The following is a 24,223-nucleotide window of genomic DNA, read 5'->3' on the forward strand; positions in this document are numbered from 1 at the left end:
GTCCCTCGACCTCCGTCCGGACCGGGACCTTTCGCGGCGCGGGGCCGACTGCCGGAGTTCGAGTCGCTTGCGGGTCTGCTCGCGCCTAGCTTTCGAAGTCAGGGCCCGGCAGTCGGAGCAGGTCTTGTCGTCGTGGTCGACGCCGAGACAGTGGAGACACCGCCGGTGAGGGTCGGTGACCGACATCAGTCGGTCGTGAGGTTCTGTGAATTCTGAACCCGTGGGTTCCATTTTGTGTATGGCAGCCATTTTGTGGTTGCCCTCACATAGGCCATGATTGTGGCTGAAACAAGTCTTTTAAGGACATGTAGACCTTAGCTTGAGTTTGTGCTGACTCCTGTTTGACCTGAGTGAACTGACCCTGTTGCCTGAAGCTGACCTTGTTAAACCAGTTCCTGCCCTTTAGCTGATTGAGGATCAATGCACAGGACATTGTAGAGTTTGGTAGGCACACACACACCCCTTATCTGTTTTCTGTTCCTTCTTTTATGGTCTGTTTATGATATGGGTTGTGGTCCTTTTATTATGGGTTTGTCCGACTTGTGTAAGAAGGAATGTTAGGTATTTTGCAAGCTTGCAAAAGCTAGGACTGCCCCTTACTTGTATGCTGAAGTTTGTAACCCTGAGAGCATATAAAAGGCCTCTGTTCTCTGTATTCCTCAGACTACCTCATTCAGTTGCTACGGCTTCTGTGTGACGTGGCCTCACTTATTAAATTTAATAAAGATGTCTTTTCATATTTTCAGCTTCTGTGGCAAGTTCTTTTTCTATTAGTAAGTATTCCCTGAGAATGAAGATTTCAGTTCATCAAATGGCGCGGCCAACGTGGGCTTCATCAGAGAAGTGACTTTCTGAAGGAGTGATCTTGTCAGGAGACTGAAATCTACTGAGGAGGAGAGGATGGGACTCTGCTACTTTGTGCACAAGGATTCTGGAGATTCTCTGTCTTCGCAGCCCGGTATATTTCTGATCTTCCTGAGTTTTGATCCTCCACATGATGTCACTCCTGACTGAGAACCTTTCTTTTTGGCGTGAGTATTCTAAAAAAGTCCGTTAGGTCATGTAGAACTTGACAGTTAGAATTTGGATAACCTTTTGATTAGTAAAAATAAGAAGTACAAGTGGGTCGCTCCCACGACTTTGTTTGGTTTCTTGGTTTTGATTTGGTTATTGCAATTACCAAAGCCGAGGGGTTTGGTTTCTTGGTTTTTGATTTGGTTATTGCAAATTACCAAAGCCGAGGGGCTTGTTTATTTGCGAGTGTATTGGTAGAGATAACCCCTTGAAGTTTGAAGCTAGATTAGTGAGCTATGAGATGCCTAATCTTAGCAAATTTGGGACTGTAGCTTTGGAACTTTGGAATTTGTGTTGGCCAACTTTGGATTTGTATAGGTTTGGATATGCGAATTGCAATTTGTGTAGGCAGGTAATGAGGAGATATTTCTCCATTTGGTTTAGTTGAACGGTGCACGTACGGAAAGTACCTTAAGCACCACTTTGATTATAATACTTGCGTATTGCGCAGTATTTTTTGGCATGCCTGTTCTCAAGCTCACATGGAAAAATGTGTTGCTTTTTTGGAAGGTACCATAGTGTGATGTGAAGTAAATTAGCCGGCCCCCCTAAAGGGAATATCTAAATAGGTTTAGATTTACAAACATATTTCTTCCTCGGTGATTTTGTATCCCCAGGGAATTAAAATATGACATATTACATATAAGGATCCTTTGTTCTGCGCAATGTTGTGAAGGAAGATATGCAGAGCGATTTTGTTTGGTGTTCTGCTAGCCAAAGCTCGTGAATTGAGTGTATTTTCGCTTCTTGGACATACATCAGTCTGTTGGGCTGTTTTTGCAGTCTTTTGAAACACAATTGAGAAGCGTTTCTTGTAAATATGACTTACAACTAGTATTTACAAATGGTTTGGTTTAAGTACAGTCTGTGGGCTGTCCTTAGTTTCTGTCCTGAGTATTGATTTGTGGGTTAAATGTGTGTTTAAATGTCTATGTGGGTTTCCCATTAGTGCAACTTCTGTAAATACATAGCGATGGTGCTATTCACGAGATGCATGGCTAAAGCGTGCTGTATTGTGTGTCCTGAGTGTTTTGACCCCTTTCTGTTTATGTCTGAAATGAGCTCAATGTCTGTTCGTGGTTTTTCTTGATGTTTTCAGTCTATTAAGCAACATTTCGTAAGCATATTCTTGGGTCTGTTTCTATATAAAATTGTCCTTTTTAGAAAGAAACAAATGGCACAAACATTTTGTCATGTTTCAAGTTAGGCGTCTGTGCTTGGGCTTATAAATGAATGCGTCTAAAAATGATAGGCATGGGATGCAGCTTGCTCTTATATGTGGAATTATCAAAAATAATTGGGTTTATTAAAAAAAAATATTAATTATGAAAAATAATTATTAAAAATAAGTGCTACAAAATTCGTTTTTTACTATTCATGAAGCTTAATGCTCATACTATGACATCCTAGCATTAAAATTTAATTTAAGTTGTGCTATACAGCATAATGAGAACATTAGCATATGGAATTTCACTTAGCGCAAAGATTTACATGGGATATGTCTGATTAAAAATCTCTGTAATTTGTAAAGAACATTCTGAGGATGATTAATATGTATCACAAGTATAGGATATTTATTTTTAAGTGCCCCAAACATCAAAGTCGAATTTGGGTAAAATAGACCATTTAAAACAGCATTCTTGCCATTTATGATAGCTTTAAAGTGCTTTAGGCTTCAGTAAATGCATACATTTAGGTGTAATAAATTGGCAGACTGTCCCCATTTGGGGTTTGCTTTTAAATGGCCCAGTGAGATTCATTTAATGTTGCTGAAATGAGTACCATTGCATAGGGTAATAGCAAACATCTGTTCTAAAGATGGTATGTTATGTTATTATGTTTTGCGAATTAGTCACCGTAACTGTTTTAATAATCTAAGTATAGAAATAAATTGTAGCCCCTAACAGGAGTAATGTATATATCATGTGTTTTAAATAGGGTTGGTTATTGCAGGTTAGAAAGAGTTGGGAAGATTTTTTGTCTTTTTTCAGCCTTAAGAGTGACGAAGAGATAGAGGGCTGAGGAGCCCGCAAGGCAGATTTTGACCTTAAGGTCAGTAAGGTGGGAGTTAGGAGTAAGTGTAAACAGATGGAGAAATGATTGCTTAGAAAAGCAGGGCCTCAAAGGGTGTTGGCGCACGGGAGACGCAGAGTGTCAGTGAAAGAATTTTACTTTTGGAAAGTTAAAAGGGCTTCATGTTGCAAGCTGCCTGACAAGATGGTAACAGTTAAGTAATGGAAATTTATTTTTGTGTCTGTTAATGTGTATTATGTTTTGTCTTCTGATTAAAAGTTATAATTGATGTATGTTTGTCATGAGAAATGTCTCTCTTTTGTGTGTTGTGTATTTTTAGGTCTCGCCTGTCGATGCGCATGCGCATCGAGCAAGCGAGACTATAGGGGCTCATCGACTCTTTATCTAACTTGCAAGGAATCGTGGCGATTCCTTGCAGTGCCCGTGACTTTTAAGCTCAATGCGCATGTGCATTGAGCTTAAAAGCGCGTGCACAGCCGCCCGCATTCCTCCGACACCTTTGAAGTGAAGCTTAGCTTCACTTCAAAGGCCCGGCTTCTTCACACCCACATGCCGCTCTGCCCCGCTCCGCCCCCTCCCCTGAGTCATCCTGCCTGCCCCTTCCCGCCGTGTCGCATTTCTCCTCCCCCCTCCCCTCTCTTCCCTCCGTCTTGTTTATTTTACCCGCTCTGGCCCCTCGCATTTCTCCTCCCCCCTCCCCTCTCTTCCCTCCGTCTTGTTTCGCATGTACCCCCTCCTTTATCCCAATCCCTCTCAGCAGTTTCCCTTTTAGCAGCTCTCGTCTTTACTCGCACCCGCCTCCCACACCGCGGACGCTTCCATCTCGCGTGCACCTACTCCCTTCTTCCATTTCCTTTTAGCAGTTTTATTTCCACCAGCTCCCCTGTCTTTACTTGCACCCGCCTCCCACACAGCGGACGCTACCTTCTCGCATGCACCTACTCCCTTCTTCCATTTCATTTTAGCAGTTTTATTTCCACCAGCTGCCCTGTCTTTACTTGCACCCGCCTCCCACACAGCGGACGCTTCCACCCGCCCACTGCCCCTGCGTCCATCCAGACAGAGGCCATTTACACCCGCTGCCACCGTTTTAGCACTGTCAAAGTTTAAATATTTTAAAGTCTTAAAATTATAAAGTCTTAAAATAAACATTTATTTAAAGACGCATTTTAGACGAGAGCGTGTGAGTGTATATGTGCGTGAGCATGCCTCAGTGCCTTTAGTTGCACCCACCTCCCACACATCTGACGCTTCCACCCGCCCACTGCCCCGTTTACTTTGTGTACTCCCCCACAGAGGACATGCCCACCCACTGCCACCGTCTTAGCAATGTAAAAGTTTGCATTTATTAAAGGGCTAAAATAAATTTTTAATTAAAGTCGCATGACAGACAAGAGAGTGTTTGTATATATGTGCGGGAGCATGTGTCCATGCCTTTATTTGAACCCGCCTCCCACACAGCGTACGCTTCACATGCCCACTAACCACGTTTAGTATGTGTACTCCCACACAGAGGGCATTCCCACATGCTGCCACCGTATTAGCACTTTAAAATGTTGCATTTTTTGAAGGATTAAAATAAATGTTTCATTAAAGTCGCTTCACAGACAAGAGCGTGTGCGTGTATATGTGCGGGAGCATGCCTCCATGCATGTGTGTTTGAGTGTGAATATGTGTAGGTATGTAGGAGTGCCTGCATATGTGTGCTTGTTTATGTGTGTGTAAATTGCTAATGCCCTATATGTTTGTGCATGCTTTTTTTGTGTGTATATTTATGTGCGTGTGTAAGTTTGTATGTGCTGGTCGCTGCATGCATGTGTAGTTGCATACATCAGTGTATACGGCTGCAAGTGGATGGGTTTCCAAAGGTGTGCCTGGTCTGTGTTTGCACGTTTTTTTTTCATCTGTGCTTGCGCGTTTGTATGTCTCTGTGCATCGGTGAATTTAGAAGTTTTATTTCATTGCAATTAAGTCTCTGGGGTGGATGAAATTTTTTTTTTTTTTACTAAAACCGAGAGGTGTGACAATAACTAACGGCGCATAATGAAGAACCCAATGCAGGGAAATCTCTACAAGCTTTAAAAGTTTACACTAAATTAATACATCTAATTATTTTGCTACGTATTTTGAGACAAATATAACATCTATCCCTTCTTACATGCAAACCACCAACATTTCACTTGGTAGCGAAACAAACGTACCGAAACAAACGTACAAGATTGAAGGGATTCAACCTATAACCTGTAAAGATCGCTTTTCAGGATACAGCCTGGAATTATTTCGCACTACTCCTTTACATTTGTGTACAAGTACACAAGGGAAGCACAGTTCATTTTCATACATGCCCAATTATATTACATGTGGTTTGAAAACTCAACAGGGCTTAGTATGCTTGTTCCACAATATATAGAGCGCGTGCATTAAGGAATTCTGTTTGCGAGGTGCAAGGTAATTTTCAAAAAACAAGCGCTTTTATTACATTAAGTATTTACTGAAGGGAAAAACATTTGCGTGGTTGTGCATTTTGTTACAGAAATACCGGTTCTACACTCTGTTGGTACACATCTGTGTCGTTTTTTTTCATTTTCTCTGCTACAATTATTAATTAGCAAGTGTTACTTTGGAACCGACAACTGGCGCCACTGGGGACAAGGCAGACAGAGCCATTCTTATGGGGGTACCCCCTCCCTTCTCCCTTAGCAGCATGTGCATCCGCCTTCTCCAGCTCTTCTGCTTGAAACAGACAACAGGCGCCAGTGGGCAACAACATAGACAGAGGCATCCTGCTTGACGATGGGTTTGTCAATTACGTGTTAGCACTAAACCGACCCGAGGAGCCAGGAGAGCACAAGCTCTCTCTCTACACATCGCTCTCTCTAACTCTCTCTCCACACACCTCTCTCTCTCTCTTTCTCTACACACCTCTCTCTCTCTATATGCATCTCTCTCTCTCTATATGCATATCTTTCTCTCTCTACACACCTCGCGTACTCTTACTATCTCTCTCTCTCTCTACACACCTCTCTCGCACTCTCTCTCTCTACACAACTTTTATTTAAGTATTATTATTATTATTTAAAAAAAAGCCATTGTTATTTGTAATATCAATATATCCAAGTCTCACATAAATACAACACATATTGCATTACAAATACTATAGGTGTCACATTTGCTATTGGCATTGTGAATGACAAAGCTATTAATTTTGCTATTATTTTTATAATTGTATGGCTAGTGTTGACTAGACTTTGAAGCGCTAGAAGGCCTGCTTTGCACTACTTGGGAACCCAAGGCTCGAGTAACCAGACTTTTGTTGTTTTTCTTCCCGGGGATTGGGTTGCAGCGTGTGAGGTGGGACGCCAAAGAATGAGGAGCTTTCTCGTGTTCAACCACTCCGCTCTGCGAGTTTTAACTGCATCAGTGACTGGAGAAGCCTCGCCCGCGGTCTGAGTCAAAATAAACATCGCCCTTTCACTTTCCTATATTATATTTTGTTAAAAAAGCGTCCATACACGGTTTGCAAACTTCTCACAATTTCCGGTCTCCTTCCCATGCCCCAAATAAAACACAGGGAAACTGTGCTGTTCGTCATTGCAGAACGTTTTATCAACAATAAGTTTTTATATGTATCCAACCAGAGACATTTTGGTATGTTGCATCTTTGACCAAGTCCATATGGAGCAATCGTCCTGGCAAGACTGACATCCCAGAGACCAGGGACCCAGGTCAGCTGTGAAACAGCATCCCCCACTCTGCCTCACTCCACCTCACTGTTCCTTACGGTGCCTCATTCCACCTTATTGTGCCCCAGGCTCTGTACATGGGCTCAGCTGTGTAACAGCATTACCCATTCTGCCGCAGTGCCACATCATTATTTGCAACATAATTACACTGCACTCCATGCAACTTACACTCCAAATACCACTCAGTGCCACATAATTACAAGCCACATAATTACACTGCGCTCAATGCAACATAAATACACTCCACATAATACCACTCAGTACCACATAATTACACGCCACATACTTACTCTACTCAATGCAACATAAATACACTTCATATAATACCACTGAGTGCCACATAACTACACCATATAATTACACTCTCCTCAATGCAACATACACTCCACACAATACCACTCAGTGCCACATCATTATTTACAACATAATTACACTGCACTCAATGCAACATACACTCCAAATACCACTCAGTGCTGATCTGCTGCTCTCTTCCATCCCACCTCCTCTTTAACTCCCTGTTCTCTTCTCCTGTGCTGATCTGCTGCTCTCTTTCACCCTGCATCCTTCTTTAACTCCCTGTTCTTTTCTCCCGTGCTGATCTGCTGATCTGCTGCTCTCTTTTACCCCGCCCCTTTTTCAAATCCCTGTTCTCTTCTCCTGTGGTGATCTGCTGTTATCTTCCACCCGCCTCCTTCTTTAACTCCCTGTTCTATTCTCCTGTGCTGATCTGCTGCTCTCTTCCACCCCACCGCCTTCTTTAACTCCCTTTTCTCTTCTCCTGTGCTGATCTGCTGCTCTCTTCCACCTGCCTCCTTCTTTAACTCCCAGTTCTCTTCTCCTGGGCCGATCTGCTGTTCTCTTCCACCCGCATCCTTATTTAACTCCCTGTTCTCTTGTCCTGTGCTGATCTGCTGCTCTCTTCCACCCTGCATCCATCTTTAACTCCCTGTTCTTTTCTCCCGGGGCTGATCTGCTGCTCTCTTCCACCCCGCCCCCTTCTCCAACTCCCTGTTCTTTTCTTCTGTGCAGATCTGCTGCTCTCTTCCACATGTATCCTTCTCCTACCGCACACACACATACATACAACCACGCACACACACACATACAACCACGCACACACACACATAACCACACAAACACACACAACCACACCACGCACACAACCACACAAAAAAAACAACCACACAAAAAACCAACCACACACACAACCGCACACCGCACACACACAACCGCACACACACACACACACCACACACCACACACATCAATCTGTCGCCCTCACTCTATCTATCTATATGTCGCACTCACTCTATCGATCGCACTCACTCTATCTATTGCCCACACTCTATCGCCCTCACTCTGTATCTATTTATCAATATATCGATCTATTTGCCTCACTCTATCTATCGCCCTCACTCTAGTTATCTATCTCTCTCTCTATATCTATCTATATATTTCTATCTATCTATCTATCTATCTCTATCTCTCTATCTATCACCCTCACTCTATCTATTTATCTATCTATCTATTGCCCTCACTCTATCTATCGCACCACCACAGCATCACTCAGGGAAATGCAATAGGTCTCGCAGCATTAGAGTTTGTGCTTTTAGAATTGTTTATGGTTTTTTTTTTTAAATCTTTAGCATTTTTGTTTCCTGTAGGCAATGCTAAAGAATTACAAAGAAAAAAAAGCCATAAACAAATCTAAAAGCTCTAACTCAAATGCTCCGAGACCTATTGCACTGTGTGAGGGTGAGGGGTTGAGGGTGAATGCAATAGGTCTCGCATTAGGAAAGTTTGACCTATTGGTATTGTAAATGACACATTTTGTATTTATGTGGCATTGCCTACAGGAAACAAAAATGCTAAAGATTTTTAAAAAAAAACCATAAACAATTCTAAAAGCACAAACTCTAATGCTGCGAGACCTATTGCATTTCCAATGCTTGTTTCTTTTTGCTTCTGCTCACAGATCATTCATGGATTGTTCGGGGTGATTTTAAGGCTGACAAGACACGTGAGTTTGGTTGGTTGAAAAGAGATGTGTTTTTGCGTAATTTCTTTGAAAAGAAATGTTTGTGCATTTTACATATTCTTGCATTTTATCCTTTTATGAATTTTTCCTGCTGGTCCTGTGTGTCAGAAGTGACACACAGTAAGTTGCATTTGACAGCCAAATCTCCACTACCTGGTGATTTGCTGTCAAAAGGAGGGTGAGGATTTTAAACCTGACAAATTAAGCAGGCCCGAATATTGTTAGTACATGACCTGGTGTTGTGCGTCACCGCTCATTTATATATGCTATTGTTTTGTCTATGCTTTTTGTGCTTGATATACAGTGAGTATATCTGATGGCTTGACATGTCCGGTTTGTGCGTTTTATTTGCATGTTTTTGTTTTATGTTGCTGCTTATAATACTATTACAAGTTTACCTGTGTTGTGAAGGGATATACATGACGATGTGTATCCTGCAAACAGTTGGGTAGATTTGCTTTGACACTAAATTTCACAGAAAAACAGACAACACTTCATCAGTGTATGTCAAATTTGGCTTTAATGGTATTTGAAGGAAAATAAAAAAGAGATATACAGAACCAAAGTGTGTCACATGCTGTTAGTCACGTACTGCCCCTCCCCTTAAGAAACAGGCAGCCCTAAAATTATGTATCCTGAATTGGACGCAAGGATAAATTATAGATCTGTGACTTTTGTGCATGGTGACCTAATTTTTATATTACATTAGTCAGTTTTGTTCTGCTTCCTAAGTAGTGTATGGCCTTGTACCATAAAGGAAACCAGGTTTCATTTTTCCCTGAAGAAGGAACTGGAACATTAGCTGAGATTACTGTATATGGTGTAGCGGCCAGTGGTAGAGTTTAAATTTGTGTATTATTTTGACCTTTTGTGTATTACCCATACTCTTGGTATTGTGTCACATGCCTGACTATCACCCAAGCGCATCGTGCCTAGTTATTGGGATTTTAGCTGTGTCCTAGTTCCATTTCCCTTTTTCATATTCTTTTCACCAGTTAGCCCATTTCTTTATTGTTGGTGAATTATTCAGGTTCATACTTTCAGATTGCAGTAATGTACCATGGACCCCCATCTTATGTATAATTATCTTTTGTATAACCAGACTGTTTTCCCTGATAATCTGTATTATGTGATTTTTCTTTTGAGATGTTCTAGATAAGGAATTTAGGAACACCTATATGGAATCATTGAGATACAATGTGTTTACCCCATTAGACGATGCCACTATGTGTGAGGACATTCATTCAGATAGAATTCCCATGTTGCTATCTACCCTTAGATGGTGAAGGATATGCTCTCACACGGAAACCCAATTGAAGAGCCTAGAGGCACTGTTTTGCCTACTGCCTTTGTTTTTGTATTGCCTTTGAGAATGACAGTGTATTTCAATGCAGAATTGTCCCATGGCGTATGGCCACTCCTTTGAAGATTGCAGGCCACCTGTTTTCAGTCCCCTTGTTATACAATGAACTGTTTAAAGCATCGCACTTGCTCCATCAGACGGCATTGGACATCACAGAACCAGAATTTCAGTGCAAAAGAGCGCCTGTCATGCACTGGTAACCTCTGACAGTGTGCAGTCCCTTGAGTCCCTTGGCCTGAGTTTTGGCCACACCCCCCCCCTTTTCTTTGCTCCAATGGAAAGGCAGTGCACCAGAGGATCCAAGATTGGCAAAAGGCACTCCATTCTGATGCCCATGAAAGAGCAGCCTGAGCTTCCTCTGACACTGAATGATGAGTGTTGGAGTCGGAGTATGGTCCCGGGTCTGCACGAGATGATTTGTGCTCATGATCAATGAAGAGCACACTATCTGTAGTGCCTGCAGCAGAGAAGAGATATTGGTGCACTGCCTTGAGACATTGAGACTTTCGAATGAGCTATGAGTGTTTGCCAGGAGGGCACTCCAACGGATACTGAGAAGCACCATTTACATGAAAGGCCTGAATGAAGAAGCCCATGCGGAAAAAAACAACAAAAGAAGATTTGATGGACAATAGAAGCCTGCCAGAGAGGCTTTTGAACGGACTCTGGGCATAGTTGGTTTCACAAGTGGTTTCCGTGCGATTGCATATAATGGATGTTACGAGACTGATTCTTATTATTTTGCTGGCATTGTTTTAAAGTAGTATTCTGTTTAGTAAAAGCAGAATAAAGTCCATTCTCTGTGGAAGAGTACTCCCTTTTCACCTCTCGCCACTGTTTCACCTGAACACATAATAAGTTACTGAAATGCATAGGAGCCATAGAGCCATAAAAATGTTACTAGATAATTTTAGGATTTGCTCTCTGCTTAGGGTTGTGAAAAACGATAAATTTTGTTTGTAATAGTAGTCATTACTTTCTCCTGTTGTCTATATGTTCTTAAAAACGTGTTTTCTAGTGTTTTTAAGCATGATGTTGTCTCTGATGGGTGGGATTGTTTTCACTACCCAATTGACTTCTGCACCCACCTCCCAACCTAAGTCTTTTCCTACTACTACTTCTTTGCATTCTTTTCATATCTTACCTGAACACGAGCAGATTAGAAGGTCGGAATTTGTGAATAATTCTCTTGTACAGCTTCTGCATCAACACCAGTTAGTAATGAACACCACAAATTGTTGGGTGTGTGGTTTTATGCCACATACTACAGATAGAGGTATTCCCTATTTGGTTCTGTCATTTAGTTACAATGGGTCTGTATGGGCATATCAGACGATGTTTATTTATGTCAACGAAGTCTATCCCTTGCGCTCCATGAAAGATAATTTGAGTTCTTAGTGAAGGGAATAACGGATAATATTGACATCGATTCAGATACAGACTGAGTGATTGCCTATGTAAGGGCAAAAGGAGGGTCTGAGGTTCTGTGAATTCTGAACCCGTGGGTTCCATTTTGTGTATGGCAGCCATTTTGTGGTTGCCCTCACATAGGCCATAATTGTGGCTGAAACAAGTCTTTTAAGGACATGTAGACCTTAGCTTGAGTTTGTGCTGACTCCTGTTTGACCTGAGTGAACTGACCCTGTTGCCTGAAGCTGACTTTGTTAAACCAGTTCCTGCCCTTTAGCTGATCAAGATTGAGGATCAAAGCACAGGACATTGTAGAGTTTGGTAGGCACACACACACCCCTTATCTGTTTTCTGTCCCTTCTTTTATGGTCTGTTTATGATATGGGTTGTGGTCCTTTTATTATGGGTTTGTCCGGCTTGTGTAAGAAGGAATGTTAGGTATTTTGCATGCTTGCAAAAGCTAGGACTGCCATTTACTTGTATGCTGAAGTTTGTAACCCTGAGAGCAAATAAAAGGCCTCTGTTCTCTGTATTCCTCAGACTACCTCATTCAGTTGCTACGGCTTCTGTGTGACGTGGCCTCACTTATTAAATTTAATAAAGATGTCTTTTCATATTTTCAGCTTCTATGCCAAGTTCTTTTTCTATTAGTAAGTATTCCCTGAGAATGAAGATTTCAGTTCTTCAGTCGCAGTCCTCCCAGGGTTTAAAACCTGGCATCCCTACAGGCACCGTACGGAGTCGAAGACTCGAAAGATGATCAAAAAAGATCGTAAAAAGTTTAGTCAAAAATTGACTAAGGTACCACTTTTTCCGGATCTGCGCTGCTGGCGCGGAAAAAAGAAGAACTGACGTCAGCACGCGGAGGCGGCGTCTAAGTACTCCGACGACATCATCACGGCGCCCACGACGCCGACGACAGACGCGGAGCCGCAGACGACGCCTACCGACGCGCAAGGGTACTGCTACGCAAAAATTTCCGGATCCAGTCTGACGCCTGGGGATATTCTAAGGTAAGGAATCTATCACTAACGTGTCTCTTTCAGATAGAATAATTCACTAGAAACAACTTGTAATGGGTTCTGGGCCTGCCCCGTGCGGTGCACAGTACATTTGGGTACCAGCACACAGTTTAGCTTAGCGAAACAACTATGGCAGAGAGCCCCATTCATGCCATTTCATCACGTTTCTGTCGAAAAATAAAAAGGCATATTGTTGTCTATTGAAATGTTACCCTCCATAGCTACAGAGTCCCACATATTCTGGACATAGGGGTATTTTCCACCCCTATGGGTACCACCCTTAACACACAGACCTCTTGGAATAGAATTTCCAGAACATATCAGCAGACTTCAAGACAATTTACTGGCAGCAGAAAAGGAGTGTTCAGATCTGAAGAGTGACCTTTCAAACACTTTCTCATCTTCACCAAACCTTCCAAATACACAAAAGGTTAACCCTTCCACCACAAAGACACAGTTTCGAAACACAAATATACAAAAACCGAACTGATCATATGACACTAAACTGAAACGTCAACCATGTTGCGTAAAGTGTAATCCACACGGCATGTTCAATTTAACTTCATTCAGCACTTGACAATAACTATTCCTACAAACATACAATGGGATATGCTAGTTTTTAAATACTGCCAATAACTTCACTGCTTATGATAGGTATGCTGGTGCGGGCAGGGAAACAAAACACTCATTGCTCCCGCCCAGAGGAAGCATGCAAAAATCAATGGGGGTTGGGAGCAATGCCGCTCCTGTACCATGCGGGCAGTCAGCTGGGACGGCGGGCGTCCTAGGGATCCTCCCAACAGCCCTTGTGTTGGTTGGTGGGTGCCCCCTCCCCCTTAAAATATGGTAGGCCCAGGGGAATGAAGTCCCTGGGCCCATGAAGGCTCGAGGGGGGTGTGCAGCCCCTGTCTTTTATTTACATTTTGGCCATGGGGGATGAGGTCTCGAGGGTCAAATTAGGCTCAGGGATGGGGGGTTGTGTACCCCCTTCCCTTTATTAATTACTCATTCCCGTACGATTGGGCCCCAGGGCCCAAAAAGGCTTGGGGGAGGAGGCTCTCCTCCTCTTTATTATTATATTTGGCCCCGGGGATAAGGTCCCGGTGGCCCAAGAAGTCTCAATGAGGGGAGCCTCATGCCTCCCTCACCTTAGAATTCGGACCTGGGGAATAAGTCTCCAAGCCTATTAAGGCTGTGTGGCCCCCTCCCTTTTTTGTTGAATTTGGGTTAGGGGACGTGATCCCCAGGGCCTATTAAGGTTTGGGGGAGGGCTGCATCCCACCTCCCCTTAATATATATGTTTTGGCCCTGGATGGAGTCCCAGCGCCCAAAATGGCTTGACATGTTTCAGCTAATGGCGCTTCTTGTTGTGAGCAATGCTACTCTATATAGGAATACCTTCATGTACCCTACACCTCCCAGTACAATAGACATGAAACAATACTTATCAAAATGAAAAATGAATACAAACAAGTTCTGCATTACTGATTTAAATTTGAGAGAATTATTATAAATTATGCAACATCACTTTAAATTCAAAGCCTCACGATTGCTGATTTGATTCCATGATAATTCATTTGAGTGGTTTAAAATCTCCCATTTTACATTAGAGCCAAAACTATTAATCTACTATGCCATACATACCTATCACAACCAGCGTGCCCAAATAAACATGAACCATATCAAAATTGACATGAAAATTATGGTTCCAGTGCTTCGTATGGGATTTTCTCCTTGCTACTATATTTAGACTGGGACATGCAGCCAGGAGCACCAGTGCCACTAAGGTGGATATATATATATATATATATATATATATATATATATGTTGTGATCAAGACAGTGGATACTGTCGAAACGCGTAATGGCGGGCATGCTGAGCAAAATTGAGCAAGAATAAACGCACTTTGTTTGGCACCATTTCTGGGTTCCTCTCTTCGTCTTTTCCAGCCTGAAAACTATCGTGGCAGTGCTGGGGTTTTCTTGGATATATATATATATATATATATATATATATATATATATATATATATATATATATATATATATATATATATATATATATATATATATATATATATATATATATATATATATATATATATATATATAACTGCTCCACACGCACCAGATACCGAGTCACTCTCAAGACGGGTGCTGTCACGCGTTAGTGCAGGCGCGCAATATCTCTTGCTCCAGTTTTTCCCCCGTTACAGGGACACAAACGACAGCACTCACGGGATGCTTCCAGTAAGCAGTATGCTTTATTTAAACAACAAAAACAGACGCGTTTCGGTAATTCCCTTCCTCTGTGTCAACCCGTGCATTGCAACGGGGCGTCATTTGTAACTCTTACTCATGGAAACAAAAACAGGACTAATGCGACCCTCAAGATTACGGGCGCCATCTTGGAACATTGTTTTGTTTGTCCAACAGTTTCTACACAATATTGATTTAACACAATCTTGGTGTTCAAAGCATTTTCTGAAAACCCATATCGGTATATCTAATCTTGCCGTGGATCGGCAATGGCAACCATCCGGTTGCCCTATGTTCCTGTTACAATAGTTTCCTATCTGGTATTCGAATTACATAATTAAACACATTACTCAAACATCAACCAACAAAAAATCAAATGCTGATATAGCATTACATTATAACCTTGATTGTTTCAATGCAGCTACGGTGCAGCTAAACACTGCTGGAAGATCAGAACCATAACTGGTAGGCCATACAGATTCTACCAAAGACATTTTCCACATTTCATTGCATTCTCATATGATCATATACCCAGATGTACTGACAGCTCCTCTCCCCCATTAAGGCCTTCCGGGCTCTTGGTCTGAAGGTCTACTATATATCTAGACTCAAGCCTGCGGAGTTTAAGCAGTCTATCCCCTCCTCTCGCATTTTCTGGTACATAGTCAAGACAGAAATATTGTAACAGATTCCTGTCGCTCTTGTGCTTTATGTAAAAGTGGCGAGCCACTGGATAGGTGAAATCCCTGTTTGCGATAGCACGCATGTGCTCCAAAACCCTCAGTTTTACACAATTAATGGTGCTACCCACATATCTCATCCCACAGGGACATTTTAAGCAATAAACTGCAAAGGTGGTTTGGCAAGACATGAACTTCTTAATCTTCTTGCCATGTTCAAGACCCTTAACTTCGTAGGACAGAGTGCGTTTGCTTGCTGAGCAAGCTTTGCACCTTCCACATGGAAAGAACCCTTTGGCATCATGGAGTGTCCCTTGTTTCTTTTTTATCACTGGATCTAAGTGACTGTGGATTAAATTGTCCCTCAACGACCGTGCCCTTCTAAAGGTAATCAGAGGATTGGGTGGAACATCTTTGCCAATGATATGATCTGCTCTTAAGATGTTCCAATGTTTCTTCACCATACCCCTGAACCAATTCGCATCCTGTGAAAAGGTGGTTATTATGCGAAATCTACCATCATCGATCTTTCTATCCTTCTTCTTAAAAAGATCAACTCTAGGGATGTTGGATACTTTCCGAAGAGTACTGGTAAGTAATTTCTCATCATAGCCCCTTACCAGGAACCTATTAAGGCTCTCTTTGGCCGCCTCCTCGAAATCTGCTTGCATGGAGCAGTTTCTTTTCAGCCGGAGGAACTCTCCGTAGGGAATGCTGTTTATTAATCTGGGAGAATGGCTGCTGGATGCGTGCAACGTGCTGTTGCCCGCTGTTGGTTTTCTATAAAGGCAACATGTCACTTTACCATCCTGGATTTTTACTTGGAGATCTAAATAGTTGGCTGACACCCTACTAACCTGACCCGTGAATCTCAGATTGTTCTCATTAAGATTCAAATGTTGAATAAATTGTTCTCCTTCCTGTACTGTGCCATCCCACACTATAAACAGATCGTCAATGTATCTGTACCACGAAATTGCTTTCGCGGTCCATGTGCTGTTTTCTGTCGCCCAGGCTACCTGCTCCTCCCACCAACCCACGAATAAATTCGCGTAGCTGGGGGCGAAGCAGGAGCCCATGGCAGTGCCAGAGATTTGTCTGTACAGTTCTCCCTGGAAAGTAAAGATGTTATTATGCAGACAATATTCTGTCAATTCCAGCAACATTAGATTGGGGCAGTCTCACTGAAAATCTTTCCCGCTATTTGGATCACTTTTTATTTGAAGCAGTTTTGAGTTTGAAATCTTATATAAGAGACTCCACAGATTTCATCGAACACTTGGAAAAACTGGAATGGCAACCTACCTACTGTCTGATCACATTAGACATAACAAGTCTATATACCTGTATTGACCACACTCAGGGGTTGTTTGCAGTAGAACACTTTTTAAAGAAAAGACAACTAAAGTTTGCTGCTCACAATCTAATGTTGCTGGAATTGACAGAATATTGTCTGCATAATAACATCTTTACTTTCCAGGGAGAACTGTACAGACAAATCTCTGGCACTGCCATGGGCTCCTGCTTCGCCCCCAGCTACGCGAATTTATTCGTGGGTTGGTGGGAGGAGCAGGTAGCCTGGGCGACAGAAAACAGCACATGGACCGCGAAAGTAATTTCGTGGTACAGATACATTGACGATCTGTTTATAGTGTGGGATGGCACAGTACAGGAAGGAGAACAATTTATTCAACATTTGAATCTTAATGAGAACAATCTGAGATTCACGGGTCAGGTTAGTAGGGTGTCAGCCAACTATTTAGATCTCCAAGTAAAAATCCAGGATGGTAAAGTGACATGTTGCCTTTATAGAAAACCAACAGCGGGCAACAGCACGTTGCACGCATCCAGCAGCCATTCTCCCAGATTAATAAACAGCATTCCCTACGGAGAGTTCCTCCGGCTGAAAAGAAACTGCTCCATGCAAGCAGATTTCGAGGAGGCGGCCAAAGAGAGCCTTAATAGGTTCCTGGTAAGGGGCTATGATGAGAAATTACTTACCAGTACTCTTCGGAAAGTATCCAACATCCCTAGAGTTGATCTTTTTAAGAAGAAGGATAGAAAGATCGATGATGGTAGATTTCGCATAATAACCACCTTTTCACAGGATGCGAATTGGTTCAGGGGTATGGTCAAGAAACATTGGAACATCTTAAGAGCAGATCATATCATTGGCAAAGATGTTCCACCCAATCCTCTGATTACCTTTAGAAGGGCACGGTCGTTGAGGGACAATTTAATCCACAGTCACTTAGATCCAGTGATAAAAAAGAAACAAGGGACACTCCGTGATGCCAAAGGGTTCTTTCCATGTGGAAGGTGCAAAGCTTGCTCAGCAAGCAAACGCACTCTGTCCTACGAAGTTAAGGGTCTTGAACATGGCAAGAAGATTAAGAAGTTCATGTCTTGCCAAACCACCTTTGCAGTTTATTGCTTAAAATGTCCCTGTGGGATGAGATATGTGGGTAGCACCATTAATTGTGTAAAACTGAGGGTTTTGGAGCACATGCGTGCTATCGCAAACAGGGATTTCACCTATCCAGTGGCTCGCCACTTTTACATAAAGCACAAGAGCGACAGGAATCTGTTACAATATTTCTGTCTTGACTATGTACCAGAAAATGCGAGAGGAGGGGATAGACTGCTTAAACTCCGCAGGCTTGAGTCTAGATATATAGTAGACCTCCAGACCAAGAGCCCGGAAGGCCTTAATGGGGGAGAGGAGCTGTCAGTACATCTGGGTATATGATCATATGAGAATGCAATGAAATGTGGAAAATGTCTTTGGCAGAATCTGTATGGCCTACCAGTTATGGTTCTGATCTTCCAGCAGTGTTTAGCTGCACCGTAGCTGCATTGAAACAATCAGGGTTATAATGTAATGCTATATCAGCATTTGATTTTTTGTTGGTTGATGTTGGAGTAATGTGTTTAATTATGTAATTCGAATACCAGATAGGAAACTATTGTAACAGGAACATAGGGCAACCGGATGGTTGCCATTGCCGATCCACGGCAAGATTAGATATACCGATATGGGTTTTCAGAAAATGCTTTGAACACCAAGATTGTGTTAAATCAATATTGTGTAGAAACTGTTGGACAAACAAAACAATGTTCCAAGATGGCGCCCGTAATCTTGAGGGTCGCATTAGTCCTGTTTTTGTTTCCATGAGTAAGAGTTACAAATGACGCCCCGTTGCAATGCACGGGTTGACACAGAGGAAGGGAATTACCGAAACGCGTCTGTTTTTGTTGTTTAAATAAAGCATACTGCTTACTGGAAGCATCCCGTGAGTGCTGTCGTTTGTGTCCCTGTAACGGGGGAAAAACTGGAGCAAGATATATATAGATATATATATATATATATATATATAGATATATATATATATATATATATATATATATATATATATATCTATATATATATATATATATATATAATTAAAAAATGAGACAGCTGATGACCAGGCATTAGTGGCATTTGAAGAAGGCTCATCGCCGAAACGCGTTATGCCAGTATGTTAATAAACAGTTTTCCTGGAGCACCGCTGTGTCCCTTTGTCTACTTTCAGATGAGCAGATCGTGTGAAATATATATATAGCGCGAGAGAGAGAGAAGAGCATTGATCAAGGAAAGTGATGGTTCTTTACTGAGATGACAAAATAGGGTGCGAAAGAACAGTAATGACTATAGAAAACCTCAATGCAAGCTATATTTGGGTTATCATGCAAAACAAACACTGACACTTGCTGCTTTTGATAAGCAATGGAAGCATGTACTTCTAATGACCTCGCACATGGTGTCACAGATGACACCACGATATTAAAGCTCTCTCTTTATGGGTAGTATGAAGTAATTCTGGTGAGTGTTTTTTTCTATGGGGGATAAAAAACATCCAATAGAACTTAAAATTGAAAATGTACTTGCAAATCACCTCAAATAACTAGCCCGCTGAATGATCTTAACGAAATTTGAAATGAAGATTCAAAACTTTATAAATAAATAACTAATAGTGCCTGGTGCCTGATGAGTTTGCATGGAAGTTGGCAAAGTAAGTAGCAACTCCAAAAATATATTCGCTGTGGGGGTTTTTACTTTAAAGTAACTAAAGAGTCACTTTACTGTGATAGACACACATCCCTATGTAAAATAAATCTCCTGCAATTACTGCATACAAAACAGTAGGTGGTTTCCTTACTACATGCTCAGAAAACAACCTCACTACCGTCATGTTATAATTGTTTACAGTAAAGTTGGCATGCCACAACGCAGGTACCACAGAGGGCTGTAAGCATACATGTTCCATGAACAAACTTCAACTGATATTTAAGCAACTTAAAAAAGGACTTGTTTTTCATCTCTTTTTTTCCCGAGCTTTTTATCATGGACGTCTTTTAGGGGTAGCTGCTGCAACCCTTGGCATGCTTCTTGTGACCCCTGGCACTGCGACCCCCTAGCCCTGCCATTGTGACACCCTAGCACTGCCTTTGCGACCCCTAGCATCTCCAGTGGCAAAGTCAGTGCCAGGAACAGAAGCAGCTCCTCCTTATGGACGTAGGTGGGGGCTTCACTCTCCTTGTTTTTTTTTCAATTTTGTATTATACTAATAGTGGATAATATTTCATTATTCGCTATTAGTTTGATAAAATAAAAAAAAGGAGTACAAATAGCTGGAATATGACTTTCCCTAGCAGCTGAGGTAAGTTAAAAATGTATGTATGTTATGTGCATGCTTGCAGTTTTGAGTGTGTATGTAAGAGTGTGTGCGTATGTGTGAATGTATGTGTATGTGTAGGCAGAGTGTGTATGTGTATATGTAAGCATGTGTATGTGTGAGTGAAAGTGAAGGTCCACAGGCATGTGAAGTCCCTTCCATTACCCTCGCATTTTGGTAAATTGAAGAACATGCTTTCTATCCTGTAAAATTTGAATTATTAACTGAAAAGAGTGCAGTGGCGTAGAGTGGCGTAGATTGGTTCACAATTGAGTATCGTGCCATACAGTGCAGAGGCATAGAAAGAAGTGATGCAGATTGCATTGGCATAGAATGCAGTAGTGCTTTGGACTCGGCCCCCCAAGGTTGTTCACGGCCCCACCCCCATCAATCCCATGAATCAATGACTTAGTAAGAAAGCATTGTGGGTGAAAGAGGCCATGTTTATTACAAACACCACAAATAAACATGACAGTACATAACTAGCATGATCAAAACTTCAACATGAAATTGACATTAAACAACACATCCCTCAATCATATTTACATGTATGTTCCGATTGGCATCATTATCAAAACATAATAAATGGCAGAATCAATTTTATATACCTAAGACATGTTATCTATCACTCCAGCACTAACGGACCTTCTGGCTCGTGCCCCCAAATGAGAACCACGCAGGTGCAACCCACCTGCGTCCTTGAGAGGTGAGCCCCTGCCATCTGCTCTTTGTCCTTAATCCTAGGGGCCCAACCCTCCACCACCAGGATGCCTCAAGGGGGCTCGTAGGGTATAACCAGAGGCAGCAGCTCCATGCCCTAGCTTGTAACCTGACGCCCTTGTCCCCTGCCGGTGTAGCCATTCTGTCTGGGGTGAGCATACAGTCTCTCCCCCTCAGTGCTGGCCTAGGAAGTATGCAGGAGGACTCCCCTTAACAATCTATGTGACCTCCTTACTGCCACAAGGGCGACCAGGACTAACCGGACCTTCGCCCTCCCCACCATAAAACATATTCTGAACAAATGCCATTGATCCACAAGTAGGCCTGGGCGGTAAATTCCGTTCCTCTTGCGGAATTTGGGTAATTTTGCGTTCCGCGGAGAATGCAAAATTGTCCAAAATTCTGCGTTCCGCGACTTTGCGAAATTTTTTGCTTGTTCGCGTTCTCAAAATGCGTGTTCACAAGATATTTCCCCCCAGCACGCAAACAGCGATTGCAAACAGTAAAAAAGCATCGTGAACATGTGTGTTCGCGGAGATTTTTTACAGTTTCGCGGAGCTTTGCGTAACGAGATTATGCAAATTCCGCCCACCCCTATCCACAAGTCTGTACCAATATTCGACAAGTGTGTGCCGTCGCGATGGAACATCTGAACACCCCTGAGCAACGTGAGGTATGTGACAAAGGCGGCCATGCCCACAACACAGCTTGGCCAAATTCACATTCAGGCGCCTCCTGAAACATTCAAGGCCCTTGACCTCACCCCGGACAATGCGATCCGAGCCCAGGGGAAGATCCTCCCCAACCAAGAAAACTCTGGCAGCAAAGCCTCTCTGACAGTCCAACGACCCAGCTTTACCATGTCATTCCCACCCAAATGCAGGATAATTAAGTCTGGGGACTAGAGACCTTCGTGTGCCTTCCACCAACTGCCATAGCTGCCCAATTCCGAGGTCCCCAATGCTCCGCCAATGGAACGACATCCCATCCAAACACGCCTGTTTCCACTTACGCTGCTGTTGCAAATGGTAAGAGGCCCGTCGTACGAAAGAGAGTCCCAACACCCGTATCACCTTAGAGGGCATGCGACTGTAGAAAAGAAGAGACACATTTGAGAATGGTAACACACAAAGACATTTGAGGAAAACGCACAACAACTCAGGATGCACATAGTGCTTGAAACATGAAGAAGACCACAAACCCACGCGCTTAACCTCATCAACAGAAAGATCTGCTCCCGCTGCGAAGGTTGCTGCCCCAATCCTGAATGAGTGGGAAGATTAGCCAGCGGGGTCCACACCCAGAATTCGCAGTGTGCTCCTGAAAACAGCTGTGAACTGATATTTTGATAGGCACTCCCCATTTGCGTGAATAAACAGGGAGTAACATAACACATGCGTGCGGACAGCCAAATATGCTCCCATCCGTGCCACTGGGGACACTACAGCCCCTGTGGCATGCTTAAGCCAAATAGTGGTCCCCTTACCCAAGGGGTCTGTTTTACATCTACGAAATGTGACGGAAAGCCCTCCCTGCAACAATTGTACTTCTTGTACTTGCAATACACTGGCAGTATCCAATTTTGACGCCCCCACCAATTCGCCCACTCTGAAAGCCCCATAAAATGCAAGTGAGAAATCGGCCGCAAACAAGGTTGTCTCATAAGTTGATGTGCACACCATCTGAAGGGCAGATAACACATCCCCCAGCGTCCGCAAATTAAGGAGCCTTCTGCTGTTCTTTCTTGCGCCCTCCAATATGGCCCACCCTGCCAAGGCCTTCCTGACCAAGAATGAATTATCCACATCCTGCACCCCTTTTAGTTTAGCATAAAAGCTGATTGCTGCTAAGTGAGCCCTTATATATGCCACTGGTCTGCCCTGCACCCTCAATGCCTGCAGAAAACCACATATAGCCTCAGATGAGAATAAGCCCACAATCCCCTGCTGCTGCACAAATATTCTGTAAGACTTAAATTGATGCTGGTATGCCCTCTGGGTGCGCTCTTTCAGCGAGACTCCCACAAGACCCGCTAGGGCGGGACTCCAATCTTCCACAGAGATATTGGGAACACTGTCATCTGGTCTGCTGCTTGTGGTGCGAGACAAAGTATCAGCTGCCTGGTTAGAGACACCTGGAATATGTGCAGCTCTAAATACTATATTCCATTGAAACACAACAGAACCAGATGTTTCAGTAGTCTTAAAACTTGGCTACAGGAAGCACACTGCCTGTTAATGGGTTCCACCAGAGACATGTTATCTGATCAAAAGACTACTGACATGCCGAAGAAAAATCAGACCATACTGTGACTGCGACAACAATAGGGAACAGTTCCAAAAAGGCAATGTTTCTCGTCAGCCCACTTGCGTGCCATGCCTCAGGCCACTTGTCCCTCCACCAGTGTGGTCCCAAAATTGCCCCAAAAACAATACTACCTGCAGCATCTGTGAACAATCCCAAAGCCTCACTGGTAACCGGCGGCGTTGGCCAAACCACTTTCCCATTAAAGTCCCGCAGAAACTCGCGCCAAATTCTCAAATCATTCCTCACTTCTGCTCGCAGCCTGGTATGGTGGTGTTTCTTCGTCAGACAGGTCATTGCTCGCGCAATCGATCTGGAGAAGGGGTGGCCCATGAGAATGATGTGCAAAGCAAAATTTAACTGTCCAAGAGCACTTGCAGCTGGTGCAGGGTCACTTTAGGCCCCACCAGAACAGATTCAATCGCTTGAGGGAATGCCTTCACCTTGTCCTGTAGCAACCTACACTTGCTGCAACCGTGTCGATCTCAATACCTAGGATTGCTATGCACATAGCCGGGCCCACTGTCTTACCTGGCGCCAAGAGTACACCAAACTCCTCAAACATTGATACTAGATCTTCCAATGCCCACCCACAGACTCCCGAAGACGAAGGACCCATGACCATGAAGTCATCCAAGTAATGCACAATATCAGTGCGACCTGTTCTGAAGGTGAACAACCAATGCAGCATAGAACAAAAATGCTCAAAATAAAAACAGGAAACTGCACACCACATTGGCATACACATGTCATAAAAATATTGGCCCCTGAATTGAAAACAATGCAAATGATAATCTCTGGGTGTAGTGGCAGGAGCCGGAAAGCTGACTCAATGTTGGTCTTTGCCATGAAGGCATT

General features: G+C 42.9%; 1 protein-coding gene across 2 annotated transcripts in view; it reads right to left on the minus strand.

Annotated features, from left to right (window-relative positions):
- The window catches only part of EXD3 (exonuclease 3'-5' domain containing 3), a 2,383,304-nt gene that overhangs the window by 256,630 nt on the left and 2,102,451 nt on the right, over window positions 1-24,223 (minus strand). The gene's annotated exons all lie outside the window — the stretch shown is intronic.

Source organism: Lissotriton helveticus, chromosome 5_1, assembly GCF_964261635.1.
Source record: "Lissotriton helveticus chromosome 5_1, aLisHel1.1, whole genome shotgun sequence".
Classification (NCBI taxonomy): Eukaryota; Metazoa; Chordata; class Amphibia; order Caudata; family Salamandridae; genus Lissotriton; species Lissotriton helveticus.